The 17,216-nt window shown below is 43.0% G+C and overlaps 1 long non-coding RNA gene across 1 annotated transcript; it reads left to right on the top strand.

The window, feature by feature from the left end:
• Positions 1 to 13,374: 13,374 nt before the first annotated feature.
• LOC139055319 (uncharacterized) lies at positions 13,375 to 14,091 on the top strand. The gene is made up of 2 exons (XR_011511669.1): positions 13,375 to 13,428; positions 13,493 to 14,091. It is a non-coding gene; the product is annotated as an uncharacterized lncRNA (long non-coding RNA).
• The last annotated feature ends 3,125 nt before the right edge of the window (positions 14,092 to 17,216 follow it).

Raw genomic sequence — 17,216 nt, 5'->3', positions numbered from 1 at the left:
CAGCTTTTTTCCCAACCAGCACGGCTTCAGATCCGGTCATTCATGCGAAACCCAACTTTTGCATTTCACAACCGATCTTCACCTAAATTTAGATTCCTCATTTCAGACGGCCGTCATTAATCTAGACTTCTCGAAAGCTTTCAATCGTGTACCCCATGAGCGCCTTTTAGCCAAACTTTCATGCTTGTATCTTGATTCGCTGATATTAACATGGATTCGTTGTTTTCTATCCGGTCGTTGTCAATTCACTGTTATCGATAATAATCATTCGCCCACAACTGAAGTTCTTTCTGGTGTCCCACAGGGCTCTGTGCTCAGCCCACTTTTCTTTTTAATCTTCATAAACAATCTTCCTTCCAGCATTTTATCGTGCATTCGTCTTTTCGCAGATTAAGTACAGCTTTTTCCCACGTACTATTGAATTCTGGAACTTGATTCCCGGAACAATTAGGTCACTGCCATTAAACAATTTCCTGTTAAAAGTTAAAAATTAAAATTAAATTATGTGGTTTTACGTGCCAAAACTCCTTTCTGATTATGAGGCACGCCGTAGTGAGGACTCCGCAAATTTCAACCACCTGGGGTCTTTAACGTGCACCTAAATCTAAGTACACGGGTGTTTTCGCATTTCGCCCCCATTGAAATGCGGCGGCCGTGGCCGGGATTCGATCCCGCGACCTTGTACCATAGCTGAGCAACCACGGCGAGTTCCTGTTAAAAGTTAACCACACCTGATCTTATGTATTTTCTTGTTGTTACAGTGTATTGACTCATTCTTGTTTTTGTACTGACTCCCAGTGTTGCTGTTATTTTGAGTTTCATTTGTGTCATCTGCCTAATTTCTGGTGAATTTTTAATATGTTACTGTTTACTTGCTTTTTTTTATGACTTCTTTTGTCTAACCCACTCCTGCAATAGCCCCATAAAGGGGCAGCAGTATGCATAAATAAATAAAATTAATAAATGACTGCGTCTTGCCACCGCATGACCACATACAATGATCAGTTGTTGCTTCAAAATGACTTAAGACAGAATTGAAGACTGGTGTTCAACATGGCTAATGAAGCTGAATGTATCAAAGTCCAAATACATGCAGGTAACACGCAAGCGCACTAACCTCAGCTACGCATATTCGTTGTACTCAACCACCCTTTCCCAAGTTGAATCTTACCGTTATCTTGGAATTCTCATCACCAGCAAACTCACCTGGTTCGAGCACATCACGAAGATTGCAGCTTATGCATCGAAATCACTTGGGTTCATTAGATGGCACCTCAGCTTCTACCCCCCCCCCCCTTTATTCACAGTCTAGCTTACAAAACTTTTGTCCAAACCAAACTAGAATTTGGCTGTCCAATTTGGAATCCACATCAGGCTTACCTAATCGATAGCCTAGAAGCCATTCAAAACCGCGCAGCCCGATATATTTCATCCGACTACGACACCCACTCCAGTGTTACCAACATAAAATTATCGCTTGATATCGAGCCTCTGACGCACAGGCGAAAAATCGCCTGTTTGTCATTTCATAAGCTATACTGCTGTTTTCCTTCGCTTCAAGACTCTCTCCTGCATCCACCTCTCCAAACATCACGCCGTTTCTTCAACTCCATGAACATTCTACATCTGCATGGCTCCTCTAACACATTTAACAAGTTACTCCGGCCTCTTGCGATTCCAGAATGGAATTCATTACCAGACCATATTGTAATAGAACACGATCCATATATGTTCCGGCAGTTGCTGACATTCTATTTGAAAACATGATGTGAGAATTCTTGCCTGCTTCTGTTTGCCTCTGTTTACTGTTGTTGTTTTTATACTTGTTAATGCTTACTTTAAAGGGTATTTTTGTACTTTTTCTTCTGTATATATCCTGCTGATCACTGATTGTAACAATGTTTGACAGTGACCTACACTGCTGTGTTCGACGTTCCGCCCCCCCTTATGTAATGCCCCTTCCAGTGGTCTTTAAGGACCAATAAATGATGATGATGATGAGATGGAGGAGACATAATGCTTGTAAAACTGGCGGCACTCTCTATGAAGTGTCTATCGACTTCAAGGGTACCAGAAAACTGGAAGAATGCAAACATTATACTAATCCACAAAAAAGGAGATGTTAAAGAATTGAAAAACTATAGGCCCATTAGCTTACTCCCAAGTAATATATAAAATATTTACCAAAATAATCTCCAATATATTAAGGGCAACACTGGACTTCAGTCAACCAAGGGAACAGTTTGGCTTCAGGAAGGGATACTCTACAATGGATCACATCCATGTTATTAATCAGGTTATTGAGAAATCCGCAGAGTATAATAAGCCTCTCTATATGGCTTTCATAGATTAAGAAAAGGCATTTGATTCAGTAGAGATACCAACTGTCATAGCGGCATTACGTAATCAAGGAGTACAGAACGCTTACATAAATACCTTGGAAAATATCTACAGAGGTTCTACAGCTACCTTAATTCTACGCAAGAAAAGCAGGAAGATACCTATAAAGAAAGGGGTCGGTCAGGGAGACACAATCCCTCCAATGCTATTCATTGTGTGCTTAGAAGTATTCAAGCTATTAAACTAGGAAGGCTTAGGAGTAAAGATCGACGGCAAATATGTTGGCAACCTTCGGTTTGCCGATGACATTGTCCTATTCAGCAACAATGCAGACGAGTTACAACAAATGATTGAGGACCTTAACAAAGATAGTGTAAGAGTGGGGTTGAAGATTAATATGCAGAAGACAAAGATAATGATGAATAGCCACGCAAGAGAACAAGAATTCAGGATTGCCAGTTAATTAACCTCTAGATTCAGTGAAGGAGTATGTTTACCTAGGTCAATTAATCACAGGAAACCCTGATCATGCGAAGGAAATTCATAGAAGAATAAAAATTGGTTGGATTGCATACGGCAGACATTGTCAGCTCCTGACTGGAAGCTTGCCATAATCATTCAAAAGGAAGGTGTACAATCAGTGCATTTTACCGGAGCTGACATATGGGGCACAGACTTAGAGACTGACAAAGAAGCTTGAGAACAAGTTAAGGACTGTGCAAAAAGCGATGGAACGAAGAATGCTAGGCATAACGTTAAGAGACACAAAGAGTGCGGTTTGGATCAGAGAGCAAACGGGTATAGCCAATATTCTAATTGACATTAAGAGAAAGAAATGGAGCTGGGCAGGTCATGTAATGCACAGGTTAGACAACCATTGTACCATTAGGGTTAGAGAATGGATACCGAAAGCAGAAAAATGCAGTCGAGGATGGCAGAAGACTAGGTGGAGCGATGACATTAGGAAATCTGCGGGCGCTTGTTGGAATTGGTTGGTACAAGACAGGGCTAATTGGAGATCGCAGGGAGAGGGAGGGAGTCTATTTTATGTCCTGCAGTGGACATAAAATAGACTGATGATGATTATGACTGAGGCGTTAACATGACATGAAAACTGAATAACGATCGTTATGCTAAAAAGTTCGTTATTCTGAAGTTCGTAGTACTTAAATATTTTTACATCGAAACCATAAGAAGTCAACTGGCAATTTCTGAAAATTTAATTAACCTGAAAAGCTTGTTAATGTGGTATTCATAATAACAATATTTCACTGTACTTGTTTGCTCCTAATGCTCCATTTGTGCTTTTAATAAGCAACACTTCTTAACGTACCGCGTAATGACAGAAACTTGCTAAATTTAAGAATACTGGGATGTGAACATCATGTTATATTGTTTTAACGGCTGTTCATTATTTGAAAACTATTTGAAAGTATTCGATTCGATTCACTTTTGGCACTATTCAACTTGTATTCATTATGGGGTTTTAAGTGCCAAAACCACTTTCTGATTATGAGGCACGCCGTAGCGGAGGACTCCGGAAATTTTGACCACCTGGGGTTCTTTAACGTGCACATAAATCTAAGTACACGGGTGTTTCCGCATTTCGCCCCCATCGAAATGCGACCGCCGTTGCCGGGATTCGATCCCGCGACCTCGTGCTCCGCAGCCCAACACCATAGCCACTGAGCAACCACGGCGGGTAACTTATATTCAGTTCAGTCTCAGGAATCACTATTCATGCACCCCTAGTTTTTAGCAAAACGTATTTCGGCATTATAAATAGAAAAAGGCAAAATATTTCAAAATAACCAAAATTTTATACTACCTCTGTATTAGTATCACCTCAAGAAAATGAACTTGTCGCCCAAAATATTGTGAACATTTCCAATTTGCAAAACTGAAAAATCATATGTGCTACCATCAGCAACAAATATTCCTGGATGGCCGTGGTTACAAATCCATGCCAGCTCTTTCGCCATCGCCCGCAGAAAGAGACCTCATCTAGAGCAGAAAGCCCTTCTACACACCGCCGACAAAGACACGCTTTTTGCGCTCTTCCATGTGAGTGACGCACTGTTTGGCCGTTCCGTGATGCCACAAACTACATACAAATTTGCATAGCACCCAGCTAAGGACAGCACAGGCAGCACTGAAAATTGCGGCGTCAGCCGTGTTCTCTAGACCTGCACTATCGTGATCACACCTATTGTATTGTTCACAATTGTGACAATCTTAAGGATTGAGGAGGAGAATCACTGGCAAATACCACATAGAAAGTGATAAAACCCGTGGATGCTTTGGTTGGTAACGTTTGGCAATATGCCAGAGGTGCATCATGTGCAGATGTGCAAACACTGCAAGTGCTTGGTATGCACTTTACTGACAGCCTCCGGCGTTATCAATGAGCTTAGGTGCAGCAGGCACAACAGCTCAAGGCGCGTTGCCTGCACTCAGAACCAACATGTCGCCCTATGGTTCCTCTGACTGTCGGTGCACGTCGTGAGTGCTGTTGCTTTGCAACGTTGCGTTTCCTTCTGCTGCAGAAATAACATGCATGGCACTGTGGCGAGTAATCTCACTCTTGGTGATGGACATACGGGCCAGGCACACTCTGGCATATAGTTAACAGAGTCGAGGTCTGCACAGGCTGTGTGCACACCAGGTGAAGATGACTACGCATGAAAACGCGTTTTCACTCCTACCCTTTGGAATTCATTGTACCAGCATAAATGATTTTGTGGATTCCTGCTTTTCAAATGTAGGAGGTTCCTCCCATTTAATGCAATTTTTAACGCCAATTTGCGTGTTTCAATGCTACAATATTTCAATATAACTGATAATTTTAGGTGGTCCCATGAGATTCAGTACAAAGAGATTTCACTCTACTATGATATGAACTTCATTTTATGTTTATGATTTAAATGAACTTTCTTTCTTCCAAAGCTATTTGAAAAATACAGTATCCTATCCGATTTATCTTTGACACTATACCTACTCAATTCGACCTTGCAAATGATTATTTGCACACCACTAATACTGAGAAGCAACCATCTGAAGCCAATGAAGATAAAGAAAGCACAGGAGCAGCAATTATTATAACTATATTTTTTCAGCTTTTTTTCAGAATTATTTAAAGATGGTGAATTTGTGATAAACATACTGTTCATAATAGACAAAAACGGTAAGTGAAAGTAGATGAACAGACAACTTTTGCTGCCAATGGGAGACAAATTCACAGCCTGCCCAGGATGCAAGCGGTGCTCTATCAATTGCAATTGAGCGAAGGCAACAGCTGTCCCTCCATCCACTTCTTTAGTTTCCTGTTTGCAGCTGGCCACAAACGTCTTTACAGAACAGAACTCACAAATAAGACAATTTTTTTAAAACTCTGAATTGCCCGAAATTGAGGTGACTAAAGAAGTGGTTGTATGGGGAAGTACTCACTGTACCTTTCAATTCAAGGATGAATTCATTCGTTTCACTGCTCTGAAAAGTTTAGCTGTTAGGGGTATTGAAGTTGAAGTTCATTTATTTCCTTGTTGCAGAAAGAGGAGAGAAGAGCTAAAGGCCATGTGGCCCGATAGAGGCTCTTGCTCCTAAGTGCTTTCGGCACACAAGATAATTATAGATATTGCATGTACTATTTATAAACCAGCACTGGATGGGCTAGCTAGTTTAAAAGTACCTATCCAGAGCCATTCGTGGCCACAATGGCAGAAGAGGAATATCCTGTAAACCTCAGGCGCCACACAGTGTGTGATCTTAGAAACAGGCCACTGGCCAACAAGCTCAGGGATGGCTCGTTAAAGGGGTGCTGTACCACCCCTCGGGTTTGGTGAAAAACCAGCCCACAGATAGCATGCACGGCTGTGAACATTTCAGCGAAATCTTACGGTCATGCGCGGCGTGCGGAGCTCAAAGTCACCCTTTTCTTAAACGCTCTCTTTTCAACAAAAGCCTGTTCCTCACTCTTCCCTGGACACTTTATTTGGTAATTATAGCAGATTTCCATACGTGGATGCTATTGGCCAATAGCTGACATCAATCAAGTAGGGTGTTTGGATCAGTGCACTTCTTCCTACTATTACTGTGTATATATATATATATATATATATATATATATATATATATATATATATATACATATACAGACGAAATTTCATAAACAGGCTCTGACATAAGCAAAAATGTTCTTTCGAATTTCAATAACAATTGCGTACTTCTGGACAAAGCCAACTATAGTCTGCTAATGCTCGACCCTGGCTTCCTGCGTAGGAATCAAACTTTGGCCACCCTGCTTATAGCTGTTATAGCCGTTGGGTCTCGCAAATTTCGGCTAGTTTTGAAAACTCAACTAGCCTCAGACCATGCAAAACTTAGGGTCGAACCACATCCATGCTTGCCAGCATGCGCACAATCCTGTCCGCTCCTAGAGAGCCAACTCTGGGCAGTCCGGCTCGCCGCCGAGATTCAAGGGTCTGGCCTGAGGAAGGGCAGCTCTGGTGGGGCTAGTCTCGTGGTCCCCGCCCCCACTTTACCCCACCCAACATTTCATAAGGCTTTCTCTCTCTGCTGGTTAGAAACCTTGGCAGACTTGCTTCGTATCGAAATATTGATGCACATCACAAGGCGCAAGTTGGGTGTGGCTACTATCCGTTGGTCAAGCTGGTGCAGGACAAAGCCAGTCTGCACCCCGTAGCATGGCTGGTCTGGAGCATTTGAGCACGAGCGCGCACTCAAGCCCTGTGGTGCACAAAGCAAAACGCTGCGCATACGTAGTGCATGTTGTGAACATACGCTACAGTTGCAAACATCCAAAATCACATTTGAACCACATGTCATGGTTCATTATATTCAGTAGGGGGAGTGTTGTGGCCACGCCTCGCTGCGCCATAGCCTCTGTAGTGCAAGTTAAGGAAGAAGGAGCAGAAGCACCGTGTAGGGGACACTTGATTTTTAACAACTGCACTTCTGCTGAACGCATTGAAGTACTACTTTTTGCAGCAAAGTATTTCTGAAAGTCTCAACTCCAAATGCGTTTCTCGACTTTCACAAAGAGTGGTTCAGGGTCCTTTTAATTCCCAGCATGTCCATTGCTGTATAAGAGCAATCAGAATCCAAGCAAATTTAGTAACTTTGTCCTGTAGGCAGGTTCTACTGTGACAGCAGCTAAGTGTTTGAAACTAGGTTTGCTTTGTCTTTGACACAGCAGCTAATGCATCGATGCAGGCTTACTGTGCATGCCAGGTAGAAAACACTCAAGCAAGCCAAACAATATGGCACTCTCCACAATTAGAAAATACTGCTGTCACACTGGATGGGCTTAGAGCTAAAGGAAACACTGAAGTCCGCTTTCCTTTGTATTAGACATGAGGGCCTTTACGTATAGTGAGAAAGAAAAGGGGAAAAATATAAAAAAGGAATATAAAAATATGTACAACACTGCCTGCATGAAGAAACTTACAGAATCTTTACTTTTTTTTATACCCGATATATATTGCAGAACGAAACAGAGGTCAGAGGTCCATGTTGCAAACGTGGAAGCCCATCGTATGAGAGAGTACAGCGAAACATGTTGTCATGTCTAAAATGCGAGATAAAGCCAACATTTGCAAAAGCTGACACATTGAAACACCATTTTTCTTTTTACTCGTGCGAATGCTTGTGATTTTTTTTGTTGCAGCGACATGTGGTGTTGGAGTGATTAGAAAGGATCAAACGGGTAGCTCGATTTTGGGTACCTTCATGAGAAGAGGTACGAAAGGAAGAGCAAGGATCCCAGATACTGGCAGCATATTCGAGAGTAGACCTTAGAAGTGTTTTATAAAATAACACTTCTGAAGAGAGAAGAGCTAATAAGTTTTAGTGGAAGATGTACATTTAGGGAGGGGCAAATGGGATGAACGGAGCAGAAAACCACGAGTATGAAATAAATATTACATGTCCAACTTAACCTGAGAATGAGATTTGCAGCCAAGACAACAGGTGAAATAGGGCTTTTCTTTAAAATGAGTTGAACTTTCTTTACAACTTTCCGGGAAGGTCATGTTTGATAGATATTGCAACAATAAATCCAAGACCCGCTCCTGTTGTAAAAGGGCCCTGGCGTAGACTGTGTTCTTGCATTGTGCCTTAATGTATCCATTTCATTCACTGACATGCAACACTTTACAGGGGACTCTGGGTACCCGCTAGCGCCATGGATCATGACTCCTGTGCCTGGTCACCCAAATCGCCTCACGGCAGAGGGGCGCTATAATGAGGCACACGCATCAATGCGGAATGCCGTTGAGCGGTGCATAGGAGTCGTCAAGAGCCGCTTCCGATGCCTGCAGAGGTATCGGGTGCTCCACTACTCGCCTCAGAAAGCAGCCACTATTGTTGCAGCTTGTGCAGCGCTGCATAACGTCTGCCTTGCAGCAGGTGTGCCTCTGCCAGACGACCCAGATGATGACGGTGCACATGACGACAGCGTACAGGGGCCAGCCCAGGCACAAGTGCCGCTTCAAGTACAGGTGCCACCGCAGGCGCACCCTGTACAGCCTTCTCGAGCTTTATTTCAAAGAGGCGGTGCGGTGCGCGAATCCATAGTTGGTGTGTTTCGGCTGCCCAGAAATTTGCGCATTGCCTGCCTGCAAAGTGTACGCCGGCGCATTCGCTGGCAAATGAGGCGGAGACATGTGCTGGTGTAACATGTTTTATTTTTCTTTTCATGAAGTAAATAGGCCGTGCACTTCAACATAACACATTGCATGTGCTCACATGTGGCTAATCGTAGTATGCTGCATACTGCGGTAGTGAAAAGCACATGATTTGTCTATGTTGAGCATGACAGACACACATGCAGTGACAAATAACCATGTGCCATTATGTTACTCCTTTGCTTTCTTCACTATGCTTTTGAATATTGTCTCGCCAGGGAATTTTCTTTAAATAAAGGTAATTTCCAAGGTGAATGGCAACCAATCTTGCATTGGTGAATATTGCTTTGCGATGCCTATTTTACTGTGCACTATGCATTGTTCCAAAGCTGAAGGTGTCTGTTCATGTGTGACACACAAGCACAGCACAAGTTGCACAGCAACTGAAATGTCGTTCAGAGCAATCTGTATAGCACATATTGAAACGTATAGCAACAAACGAGACATGCCAAGCACTTTTTGGAGCAGGATTTCTTTACATAGCAGGCACTCATGCTTACTACTGCTTTGTTTAAACTCAAGAGTTGCTTCAACATTGCATTTCTTGCACGCATGATTTCACATAATGCTCGTAATTGCTGCTTAACAAGGTGCAACTACGCTATAACACAATATAAACAAAATCATGACAATGAAACATTTATTTTATTCATTGGGTACCTGCTTCGCCATTCAGGCATCACAGCAGGGAGGGTACAACTCATATAAATGAACACTCAAAATTACATTCATAAAGCATGGAATAAATCATCATTTGAACAAATACAGACAGTGTCAGGTGGTAGAGTATTTCAATCCCTTATAGTACGAACATAGAAAGAGTAGCGGAAAGCGTCGCTTTTAACCCTCTATTGCATGGCGTCCCATATTTGGCACATACCAGTTACCATTCTTTTTTGCATGTGTGAGATTCCCAGTTGAGAATGTGATACCATCAGAGTAAATCTCATAGTTATGTGCACTTATTATGGACAAGTGCTGCCATCTCTTGAGCGATACGCAAAACAGAGGTGAAGTAGATTTTGGGATGCAACGTGAAACTTGGAGGGGGCCAACACGAGCAATTGGTTTTTTTTTTCTCTGAAAATTTCGACCGCAGAAGCATAGAAAAATTATTTTGGCATATTTTTTTGGTCTCGTCAATTCAAGGCAGTTACTAGTTTTCTCAATTTTGCCTGCAACTACAGCAAAGAAACCGAAATCGGTGTGTGCCATATTTGTCACAGTATGAACTCGAAATACAAAATATGGTAACGTGCTGCCATCTGTTCAATAGCCCGAAGTTGCAGGTCACTCTATGACAAGATGGAATTTTGACGATCGGTACGGTAAGACCAAACAGCTGCCTGAAAAGCGAAAAGGAACTGAAATGTAAAGGACGTGGTGCTTCACAAGCGCGATAGATGACGTGGAGTTATCGTGTGTGCGTTGATACGATAACCGCGCCGTGACATTTCTGCCGAGCTTTGTTGGGAGAGATCCAGTCCAAAAGACTAAGCGCTGGTTTACCTCCGCCAAGGTGTTTCGCGAAATTGATTGCCCCAGCATAGTAAAGGTCCATAACAGGCACATGGGTGGTGTTGACCTGCTGCACTCACTGTTTGGACTTTACTGCATACATATCAGAGGTCGAAGAAATGGCACTTTCGAATTTTTACGCCTATGCTAGACTTATCGGTAGTAACAGCATGGGTATTGTACAGGAGGGTGCAGGAGCAGCTTAGGAGGAGACAAGTACTACCGCTGGCTCATTTAAAAGCAGAAATTGCAGAATGCCTTACCTCGCATAACAAGTCCCTAACAACTAGCGACCAGGAAGGACTTCTAGTCAGGACATGGAATTCCAGGTTGAAGTCAAAAAAGCACAGGGACCAGCGGCCGCAATGCCACCCAAGGACGACCGATCTGACCAAGTCGGCCACTGGCCAGAATTTGACGAGAAGAAACAAAGATGTAAGCGGCCACCTTGCACAAACAAGTCGTTGGTAAGATAGAGGAAGTGCAACATTCATCTGTGCCTGAACGCAGCAAACAACTGTTTCATTTCAGTCCCAACATCGCACTAAAAAGACCACCGTCCGTGAAGCTTTGTTTTCCGCCCATGGCAGCAAGAGCGCTCAGCCATCTTCATGGTGTGCCATTTTTGGCACAAAGCTTTATCTTTATTATTACAGTCGTGTTTGTTCCTTCAATCAATAATGAGAGCTGAAAAAATGATTTTTCATAATTCATGCAATAGAGGGTCAAAAGGAATCTCGCATATTTTTAATTTGTGATCTCGTCTTTGAGAAACATGTGGGCGGCTGACAATACAATTACCTGGCTATCCCCTATTAGAGTGGTATATGTTATGAAGAAATTTTAATCTGAGGTTTCGGCGACGGTGTTCAAGAAGATGCCCATTTAATGCTTTTTTGCTTTCTGTCATGCTAATCATCCTGTCATAATTGCCAAGGACAAACCGAACTGCCCTGTTCTGCACTTTTTCTCGTTTATCTACAAGTTCTGTAGTATATGGATCCCAGCAAGCACACGCATACTCTAGTGTACTGCGCACATGTGTGAAATACAGTTGCTCCCTAAGTTTCTGTGGCAAGCTACTAAAGTTACGTTTCAAGAAACCTAATGCTCCGACAGCCTTGTTCCTAACATGAGTAACGTGTCTGTTCCACCTTAGATCAGCAGAAAAAAATACACCTAAGTATTTATATTCTGACACTTGTTCAAGAGTAGCATTATTTATAGTGTTACGATTGCTGTCATATGAGCGCTTCCCGGTAAAGGTGACGTGGACACTCTTTTGCTCATTCAGTTACATTTTCCATTTTTCACACCATGTGGCAATCAAATCCAAATCATGTTGTAGTGCTTGTTGGTCAGATTCGCTGTTGATGACCTTATATACTATACAGTCATCTGCAAACATTCTGAATATTTATTTATTTATTTACGTGTACCTTACAGGCCTTCGAGAAGGCATAGTGTAAGGGGGAAATACGGTAACATCCCAAGTAACCACGGATATCCGTGGGACGTCCACCATAAGTCCCAACGTCCATCCATCCGTATATCCAACATGGACGTCCGTGGGACGTACAGGAGAAGTCCATATCCTGTTTGGATGTCCGAAGGACATCCCACCGGGATGTCCATGGGACATCCCATTTTGAACGTCCGCTGGCTGTCCATAAATAGGCATGCCCAGGATATACACTAGTGAGTTATATATAAACTAGCATAAATATATTGCCGGAAATTTTAGTCTTTTCATATTATATTTGTTTATTTTTGTTCTCTATCGGACACAGTTCATTCTTTTTTCAAAGCAAAATAAATATATTTCCAACTTGATATAAATTCTGCCCACTTTAACATCGCAGTATTAAAATACGATTTTTTTTTCTATCGGTGGGTCATACAAACAATTTGTAGTTTGCTTTAAAAAGCTTGTGGATGACTAGCAGAATATATAAGCGCCCATTTGAAGCCACTTATTCGACCTAGAGCCAAGCACTCAAGTTACCCCTCATTATGAAAAGTTCCTGATCATAGAGTTTTGGTCCTGACCTCCGAACATGAAACTTGGACTTAGGCCATGTAGGTTCAGGTTTATCATTGAAACAGGAAGTAAAACACGTTGTTGGGCTAGTTGGTGCATTGTATTAAGAAAAAACCAGCAAAAAAAAAAAGTCGGACACAGGAAACATACACAAGACAGGCCTCTTCGAGCCTCTTTTCTGTCTTCTCGTATGTTTCCTGTGTGCGCCTGTTTTTGGCTGGTTTCTTAAAACAGGAAGTTGTCTGCAGTGTTCAATTGTGCATACAATAATATCATTATAGGTAACAAAAACAAATCTCAAAGGCTACGCTTTTGGTGGCTGCGTGCGTTGAAAGCGATTACGAAAGCTATAGTGCGTCAGAGCCGCCATGCATTGACAGTAATCTCAAAGGCTATGTTTTTCTGGCGCCGACAGCTTTGCAGAAACTAAAAACTCGAAAATCAGATACCGAATATTCCCAGAATAAGTAAATATTTCACTGTGCTAGAGCTCAAGGGCTTCTGGCCGCCATCTAGGCGGGGTTGGCCCCCCCACGAATCTGCCGGCTATATAAATAAAAGTTATTTCTCTCTCTCTCACTGTGTAATAATAGAATATTTTAAAAACCTATTTATGTTTGCGTAGATGCAGGTGGAAGTGTTAGAACCTTGGCAAAGCAGAACGCTGCAGTCATCCAATCCAATCCAAGCTCTAGCCATCGTCGCCACGCCATTTTTCATTCTGCGATCGTTTTAAGGGCAGCAGAGCAGCGAAGTTGTTCTTTATTCTATGAGCAGCGTTTGTCACCTTCCGTGCCTGCTGAAGTCTCCTACTCGGCTACCAAGGTATGACAGCTACATCGATTTCTTTTTTAATTCGTTTGGGTATTGAAATGTGTTTTTTTCACAGGTGCCAGGATGCCTAGACTGCGGGAGAAGCCGCACGTGCGAAAATGAGCGTCGCTGGAAACAAAGACGATATTCGAGGACTTCGGATCTCGCACCGGCAGCCAGCAGTCAACAGCTCGATAATTCGCAAGTCTAGAACTGTGCAGTGGCGCGTATACCCCGCACGCATGCATTAACATGTGCGGTCGGGCTGTCCCTGCAAACATTTGTACGCCTTGTGATGCTGGTCGCTGCACCGAGGCGACATCGGAAGTTCAGGACGGTGGTTGTGAGACTACGCGCACTAAGGACAATGTGCCTTGCTTCCCTGATGGATATACTCTACATGACGCTTCGGATGGTTCACTTCGCTGTGAGAACGGAACAGGATCCCTTAGGAGAGGTGTACGCACAAGTCAATGCGGGTTTTCTGGTAAGCAGGACCCCGGAGTCTACATTTGCTTTAGCTACCGCGGACTCTTCATCGGCGCCCTTTGATTCTCCTGGCAAACAGCTTCTCCTGGCTAATGCGCTCATGATCAGAGCTGTAGCCGTCAGTAGCGGCAAGATCGCCTGCTGATCTCTACGAAAATAAAAAGCTCCTTTTAAAAAAGTGAAGAATATATTAGTTGTTTTTTTCTACAAGTTTGTTTAATATCGTGAGAATATGGTCACTACGGCCACGGCGGGGACATTGTAAACGAGAGTATGCATTCGATGGCCAAGTGAGTTTTAATAATTGTAAGAACGCACTACGCCACGAGAAAGAGCTATTGTTTAAAGAAAGTGAAGAATATATTGATTGTTCTTCACTAATAGTTCGTTTAGCCACGTCAGAATGTGGAGACATTGGGAACGAGAGTACGCATTTGACGGCAAGTTGACTTACGAGAACGCACTACGTCGCGAATAACATTTAAGCTGCAATACCATTAAGCATGTCCGTGTGGCACCCCGCGAATGACATTAAAGTTTAAGGCATTAGCCAGTTAATGTCATTTTTTGTGCCCGTGTCGCAGAGTGCTAGTGAAGTGATGTAGTCAAGATTAATTCCTTCTTGTCATTTCTGTTGCTTTCGCTGCTTAATAATGCTAATTGATGTATTTTTGCTCTTTCTTTTTATTCCATGCTGCAAACTCAAATGTCAAAGCAGGGTGGGCAATAAGTATTTTTGTTCTGCTGTTCTCTACCTTGTGTTGTGCTATTGAAATTGCAAGTTTTCTTTATCCGTGTATTTATTTGTTCTTTGAACAGTACGCATATATCTGCTTATTGGTCATTTTATGTATATGTATAAGGTGACAATAAACGTTTAATTGCATGTGGAAGTTGGTGTAAGTTCATTTCTCTTTTATTTAAAACAAAAATGCATTCAAGCATTAGACCAATGTAATATATATAATGGTCCGGTGCTTCAATGTGTCCCGGCCACTATTGTCGCTTCAAGGCATGTGTATATCTGGAATATCTCCGGGAAGACACACATACACACACACACACACACACATATATATATATATCCTGAACGTCCCCTGAATGTCCATGCTGGATATCCGCGTCGGACGTACTACGGATGCCAAAGCGATTACCTTTGGATTTCCCAGGGACGTCCCTCGGACGTACGTCGGACATTCATGGATATCCCACGGACATCCCGAATATCCAGAAAGGACGTCCGTCGGACGTCGCCCGGATATCCGTGGTTACTTGGGATATTAGTATGGAATCGGGAAAGAAATAAACATCAGCATAATGAAAGGAGTGCACACAGAACATGGAAAATTAATACATTAGCAAATACAATATGTAGAGCAATAACAATATATGGTAAAGAACAACATAATAGCATAATAACATTGTAAACGTTTTTACATGTTATACAGTAGCAAGTATTGTAAAAAAATTGGGAGCGCTGAAATTCTTTAACTTGTAGAAAAAAATGCAAGTAAATTACAAAAGACATGACGTGTTTAGATGGTTGAAACGGCATATTTATTGCTTAGCAGATTGCGAAATGCAGTGTGTTTAGATTGGCATGCAATGGTATCTGGTAGTGTGTTCCATAAACGGACCGCACGGGGCAAAGTTGAAAAATTAAAAGCGTTCACTCTTTCTCCGAGTTACGTAATCCAGACGTAACAGCCAAAAGGAACCGGTTCCCAAAGGAACCGCTAGATCTTCGACTTGAAGATGGCGTGTGCCCGCGGCATACGCCATCACTTTCTGACACGCCAAATTTCTGACATGCCCTACTGCTTCCAAATCGCAGTGTACTGTTGCCCTCCTTAACTTTCGTTAGTTCGAACTTTCGTTAATTCGAACTGAAGCGGCTTCCCCTTGCGGTTCGAATTAACGAGCTTTTACTGTACCTCATTACCGATACCTTCAGCCTGTTCACATTGTCGTATGCACCACTTATGTCCAGGAAGGCTAAATACAGAGGTCTATTTTCCGCCTTAGCTATTTCTATGCACTGGCGTGTTTCTATGCATTTCTATTTCTATGTTTCTATGGACTAACTATTTCTATGCATTCAGCATGTACAGCGCCCCTAGCAGAGAAAGCACAAATTAAAGTATGCAACTAAATTACAGTAGTTCCACTTGCGCGCTTACGCTGTAACGCACCTCGTTTGATTTTTCGCCCTCTGTGGCCATTCGTTGAACTTGAGAGTGTGCGGGGCCACGGCCGGTCTCTCCTTCGCATTCGTCGCGGAAGCAATGGGAGTTTTTCTCCAAGAGTTACGCCTTTTGCCGCCACCAGGGGCGCGACGACCCTACTGCTAGGGACCGCTCTCTGTCCGCCTGCTTCTGCGGCGGCGGGCGGTGCTCGCCTGGTTTCTAGCTGTTTTTCCGCTGCTTCTTGTTCAACGGTTCACCGAAACGAAAGAAAACAAAAAGCAAATGATTTATCTACATGTCAGCCAATAAGTTCACACGTGAACGGAGTTTTCATAGAAAAATTCGAACCATAGAAACATCAACAGGGAAACAGGTATGACAGGGAAATGACAGATGTTGCGGTCTGAAATGCCGAAGGTCGTATTTCGGTCCATTTCTTGCATGTCTCATAATCCATGCCGAAGTTAAGTGCTGGTAGAGAATTTAGTTAATGTGAAGGTTAACGGAATGGTTTATGGGGGTTTAACGTCCCAAAGCGACTCAGGCTATGAGGGACGCCAGTGTAAAGGGCTCTGCAAATTTCGACCACCTGGCATTCTTCAACGTGCACAGACAATGCACAGTACACGGGCCTCTAGAATTTCGCCTTCATAGAGATGGCTCACTAGCTTAGCGCTCCAACCACTGGGCCATCGCGGCGGATTCATACAAGTTTCAATGCCGCCATATTCATTTCTTTCTTTTTCTCGCCACATTGTCAGGGGGTATCGTCTCCTGACTCGGCTACCTGACGACGCCATTGTCGCCGCTGCTACCCCGAACCACTGTACCCGAACGGCATTCCTCGCAGCTGCGTGTCGAATTATGTCTCGAATTCTGACTCATCCGCCTTTACGTTGGTTTTCTAAGAATCCTCCCAAGGTCCGAATTCGCCGATCTTAACAATGTGCAGAAAAGCCCGACAACTTGACTTCCCTCTTATGTGCGAAGCGCAAACGTCACTGTTGGTCTGCGCTTGCTTTTTTTTTTTTTTCCGAGCCTCGCATATTTCTCTCTTGGACGGGGAGTGCTCACTCTCTCATCGTACTGTGTGCCGGCAGGCAGCGTACGTGGCCTTTAGTGTTG

The sequence above is a fragment of the Dermacentor albipictus genome, chromosome 2 (genome assembly GCF_038994185.2).
Source record: "Dermacentor albipictus isolate Rhodes 1998 colony chromosome 2, USDA_Dalb.pri_finalv2, whole genome shotgun sequence".
Taxonomy (NCBI): Eukaryota; Metazoa; Arthropoda; class Arachnida; order Ixodida; family Ixodidae; genus Dermacentor; species Dermacentor albipictus.
Note: the sequence above shows the minus strand (reverse complement) of the source record. Positions and strands in the feature narration are given on the sequence as shown.